Here is a 6,062-nt window from a genome sequence, read left to right on the forward strand (position 1 = left end):
TGTGTGTGTGTGTGTGTGTGTGTGTGTGTGTGTGTGTAACTGGGGATTGAATGCAGGGCCTTCACACTGAGATACATCCCCAACGCCCCCCCCCCTTTTTTTTTTGTTTAGATGAGGTCTTGCTAAATTACCATCCAAGCTGGGATCGAATATTTGATCTTCCTGCCTCAGATGTGCAAAATATCTGATGGGTTTAGAGGCAGGGCTTTTGGGAGTCGATGAGTTCATAGTTAAATATGCTATTAAGCGGTGGGGCCTGCGGGGACGAGGTGGGCCTGGCCTAGAGCTCTTTCTTGCCCTCCCTCCGCTCCTCCCATTAGCCCCTGCTTCCTGGCTGCCCTGATACATCTTTTTTTTTTTTCAGGTGGCAAAACCAGGCATTATTTTAGGAAAAAAAAAAATCGAATTGTGTTTTGGTGAAGGGCACGGGCAAGAAGGCGTCCCCCAGGCAGTAATGTCCCCCAAGGGTGGGCTGAGGGCTAAGCTGAGCCTCAGGTGGGTCTCTTGCTCGCAGTGCTCCCTTGTACAGCTGTCTCCCCGCGGGCTCTGGGCCGGCCGCAGGAGAGGTGCGGGCTGGAGCGGCTGCTGTGGCCCACTCCCTTGGGCAGGATGTCAGAGGTCTCCTACACCAGCTTCCCAAGGCGGGTCTCAATCTTCTTCACATCCACAGCAGACCTGGTACGGGTGAAGCCAGGGCTCGTGAGGCCCCATAGGGTGAGCTCACCATCCTGAATAGCCCCTGGTGGTCTAATACAGCCTTACCGTGAATGTGACTGCGTTAGAAAAGAGAACCAGGGAGATAGCACAGCGGGCTTAAGTGCCTGCCTGCAAGCGCAAGGTCCCGGTACCCCCCACCACCACCCCCAAAAAAGGAGGGAGACTATGTGTTGATAGGAGACAATAATCATGATGTGGAAGTGAGGCAAGATGTAGAACAAGCTCTTATCTGTATAATGAGAAGGAAGAAGAAATATGGATAGGTATTTATTTCTAAGAAGTGGAATAAGGAGGTTTTGGACCAGAAAGTGGAAGGACCCTTTCTTCTTCTCCTCCTTCTCCTTCTTCACTGATACAATTTGTACATATTTAGGGGATACCAAGTTATGTTTCCAATCCATGTATACATTCAGTAATATGCAAATTAGGCCAAGCCTATCTATCTCATCAAACATGTATCAACTCTTCATGGAACAAACTTTCAAAACCTTTCTGCCAGCTTGTTCAGATACAGTTCACTGTGATTATCTGATTGTGTAGCTGTTTCCCAGAACCCCTTTCTCCCGTATTTACTACAACACCTGGGACTTAACCTGGGGACTCAACCCTTCATACTGAGCTTCACCACTGCCCTTCTTATTTCATTTTTTTTTTTTCCTTTGAAACAGGATTATGTATGTCACTGAGCTGCTCTGGCTGAGTTTCAACTTGTGAGACTCCTGCCTCAGCTTCCAAGAAGGCTAGAATTATAGCCATGTGCTACTCCACCAATTGTGTCATGAACTTTCTTTCTTTCTCTTTTTTTTTTTTTTTTTTTTTTTTTTTTTTTTTTTTTTTTGTGCTGGCTTAGGCTGCCTTCAGGGCTGGTCTGGTGTGGCATGTAGAGCTGGGGATCAAATCATGGTCCCCTGCACCTGACTGAGTTTGCCCAAGAAGGCGCTTTAAGTAACTGAGCTAACCCACAGGCCCCTCCATTAACTTTCACCGTGGACTCTCACACTCTCATTGCGGCACCTCGGTGGGCTCTGATTCTGACTACACATTCTCAGGATCCCTGGGAACCTTTAGGAACAAAAGCCAGACCTGTACTGGGGTCATTGACCGAGCGACCAGAGGAGATGTGTGCACTCGGCTGTCAGTAACTGCAGGGCAGCAGCAGGGTCCACGGGGACCAGTGAGCCTCGGGGGAAGACCAGCTGCAAACTAGGCTGAGGTAGGGTTGGTTAGCTGAGGGCTTTGTCTTCTTTTCCCTCAGCACTCGAATTTAAACAGTCACCGAATCCTACCAGCTCAAAATAGTGCTTCTTGGAAGCCACCGTCCTAGGCCCAAATGGCCTACACGGTGTTGAATTTGATTTTCACAACTATCCAGAGTTGCTCTTTCCCTCTCTTCCTAGAGAGAGAAGCTAAGGTTCATACAAGAAGACTACTGAGAAAGGGCCGGCAAGATAGCTCAGCAGACTAAGCGCCTGCTTAGGCAACCACAGGGCCTGGGATTTGATCCCCCGCACCACATGCCACACAAGTCCCTTCCCCTGGTGCACTGAACTGTTCAGGGAGTCTGGGCACGGTGGTGCATGCCTATAATCCCAGCTCTAAGGAGGCTGAGACAGGAGGCTCCCTATGAGTCTGAGCTATACTGTGAGACCCTGTACCAAATACAAAAACAAACAACAACAACAACAACAACAACAACAACAAAAACCTAACAAGCCAGAAGTCTACACAAAATCTTCAAAACTCAGGAGTCTTAAACTCTAAATTCCATTTTCTTCTCCAAATTTCACACTCTCCACGAAAGTCTTCTCTTTTACATGATGTTTCAAGGCAGTTTCCAGTACCCAAAAACGTACTTAGTAAGCTCCTTTCTCAAACATATCGCATCCTACCATCAGCTGCAATTCCTCTCTCCTCATCCACCCCCATTGGCTTTGTTAAACGTTTTCGCAAGGTTTGGCGAATGTGGGTGAACTCCCTTCTTAATTTTTAGAATTACTCTTTCCAGAAACCCCTGTAGTACACTGTTTCCACCCACAGCTTGCTCCACCCCTCAAAGGGGTCTCATCCACCCTTTGGGCCCCTTCTGGTGTTTATGTGCTTTGTAACCCTGCAGTCTGTTCTCCCACAATCCCTAGTTAGTCAGTGTAGCATTACCCACATTACCCACTGGCATTACCCACAACATATCTTTCACCAGCCTCCTAATCAGTGCCTCCAGGGCTCTTGAAGTACTAGCAGCTGTAGTGGGTTGAAATAAATGTGGCTTTTGTTATTCTTCTGTGGGGCAAAGCTGGCAGGGAGCTCTAGCTCTTTGAGCATTGCTTCCTGCCTCAAGTGCAGATTCTCCAGCCCGCTAGTGTTGTACACAGCTGATGTGTTTTCACCCTAACCGTATCTTGTAACCGGCCCCATCTGGGGCAAGTTCTGCTTGTCACTAAAAACCATGAAAACCACCTAGTAGTAAACAGCTTGCAGCTGTATCAACAAGGCTTGCTATAAAGGACTGACCTTAACTCTGCTGAGCACGGCTGGTTAGTGCCTCCCTCTGTGGAGTATGGCTGGCCAGTCGCTGGACTGGCTAATAAAGGCTCACTAAATTCCAATTTGTTTTGGTCTCGGTCTCTATTCAATTCAAACCCAGTACAGCAGCTATCTTCCCTTAACTCTTTGCATCCTGGTGCATGAAGCTTCAAGGCTCAGAGCTAAGCAGACAGTGAGGTATGGTCTCCAGAGAATGCCGTAGCAACTATTACTACAGTAGAAGGGAACTCATTAATTCAAAATAAAGCACAGCAGGAACAAAGTCTTGTTAGGATGACTGAAATTTCTGGGGCTGCCCGAGTCAGGAGCTGGTGTGTGTGTGGCAGAGAATTGGGAAGTAAGAAGATGCAAAGGTCAGAGAGACACCGTCAATGGGATGTGAGCCCCGTGGCCAGATTGCACAGGTGCTACAAGAACAAAATGTGCATGAAGGTTGCTTGGTTTTTCTCTTGGAGGTTGTGAATTAAGAACATGGATTTATTCATTTTTAAACTATCGCACAAGTCCTTCACAGGCACAGAGAAAATGTGTAATTTCCATAAAATAGAATGAGCAAATAAAAATGTCACAATCTGTACATACACATACAGTGATGTGACTATTTTGGTACGTAGCCTCCACATGGTTTTTTTCCTATACATCAATCGGTGAGAATTTTCAAATTATTTTAAAATCTATATTCAAAGTTTATATTTTGTGATGTCAAATATCTTTTCATAATTTTGTGTTTTGTCCTCACAAGCCATGCCCCATCCTTGTATTTATTTCACTCTGTGTTGAACTGGCCTACACATTTTACTGCTCCCCATTTCACCCTCCTAGAAGAGCAACCATTTGGCCACAGCATTACACGCACTTTGTGTGGGTGCCCCATTACAGTTTTGTTGTTACTGGCTCTGACGGAGGGAGCAGCTAGCCATTGGAGAAGATGCTGCTGGAAAGTCCCAGCTTCTGAACGTGAGTTATGGCTACTTTTGGAAATGATTCCTTTAGCTTGTAAATAATGCACAATGGAGATTGGTCCTTGAGTGACCAAAACTAAAAACAAAGTCCCCAGTGTTTTTGCATAGAATTCAGAAGTTACTTTCAATTCTGAATGTGAATGCTGCAGACTTTGGAGGCAAACCTCTGATAAAGTTCTGTGGTAGCTTTCTGTTATGGTTTGTGTCTAGTTGTCCCTCCAAAGCCTCATGTAAATTATGGGGCAGACACAGCTAGAGGAGCAATGAGCGGCTTGAGGGGTGGGGCCAGAGGATCAGGGTGGGGCCTGAGGTGCAGGACCAGAGAGGCAGGAACTGTTAAACTGGCTAGCCTGTGCTTTCTGAGAGGTGTGGAGGGGGTCATCCTGCAGCACCCCAGCCTCTCCTCCAGTGTCTCGAAACATCCAGAAACTGTAAGCTAAATAAACCTTTTCTTCCCTCATTTTGAGTGTCAGGTATTTGTCCCAGCAACAAGAGAAGAGTAACTACTACACTTTTCCAGAATGGCTCTAGTTAGACAACGGAAACATATTTTGAAATACAACAGAAATACATTCTCTCACGCAGGCCTGGAGACTAGGAGTCCAAGTGAACGTTATGGCCCTTACACACTTCCCAAGAGGTCCCTTCTCCCATATAGTAACACTGGAGGTTGGGGCTTCCACATAGGGAATGTGGAGGCAGGGGACACAAATATTTAGTCAGCAGCATGGTTGTCTGCTTCCCAGTCTTAAGTCTTTGAGGTATATAATGTTAACTTTATGATGACTTTCTTTAGGGAGAGTTCATCCTGAGAGTGGGCAGAGAGCACATAAAAAATTGATCCTCTTATCTATCACACTCAGATTGAAGTCTTTGGTTTTATTCTGGGAGAGTTGAATATGTTCTCTCCAAATCACCCAGCACCTAGGAATCTGCAGATTCTTGGCATGGGTTCAGAGCCCCACAGTTCAGAGCTCTGGATCAGAACTAACTAGATGCAAATCACAGCTCTGCCCCTGTTTGCTGTCTTGGGAACAGTACTTCAACTCTTTGAACCAGGTTCCTGATCACGCACATGGCCACATGTCAGGGTATCAGTAAACTGGGCCCAGGTCTGGGGTTGCCAGAACCCCTGTTTATTTGCCTGTGGCTATAAGCAGCCATCTCAGATACTGCACGATAATTATCATGCATTTCATAATTTGAATAAGATGGGGAAGCACTAATGAAGCCTCAGTTTCCTCATCTATCAGATGGAGTTTAGGTGGCCCCTCTCATTACCAATTCCCTGTGTCTTCTTGGGTGAATGTGGAATCTACTTAGATTTCTGTTTCTACATCAGGGAAAATAGTGGAGTTAAGCCAAACCAAGTTTCATTCAGGGTCTTTTCCAACCCCACCCTTTTCCCACAATCACTCATGATGGGGAGAAAGAAAGTTGGTGTTTTGTTTCAGCCCAAGCAGGTCAGAAAGACATTTATTATGCCCAAACTGAGTACAGAAAACAGTCAATGTGATTTTCCCACACACAGCTTAGAAGGTTTGTCCTTGAGAAGGACAAGAAACACAAATACAGTGGCTACTAGCTCTGGTACTAGATGCTCCCTGTGACGGTGCATATTGTCACCATTCAATCATTTCCAGCCGTCTTCCGGGGCCTTTCTACATGTCATACACTGTTGTGTGCGAACATATAGTTGATTTAAAGACTCCAAATTCCCTGCCCGCTGTCATTTATAGCCTAGAAGAGAGAGCAAGGTATGAACAAGTAAACAAATATATGATGCACAGGATGCAGAAAGGGATAGGAAAAAAATAAAGCAGCCTGAGGGAGGTGGGCGTG

The sequence above is a fragment of the Octodon degus genome, unplaced genomic scaffold, assembly GCF_000260255.1.
Source record: "Octodon degus isolate 3935 unplaced genomic scaffold, OctDeg1.0 scaffold00087, whole genome shotgun sequence".
Lineage (NCBI taxonomy): Eukaryota > Metazoa > Chordata > Mammalia > Rodentia > Octodontidae > Octodon > Octodon degus.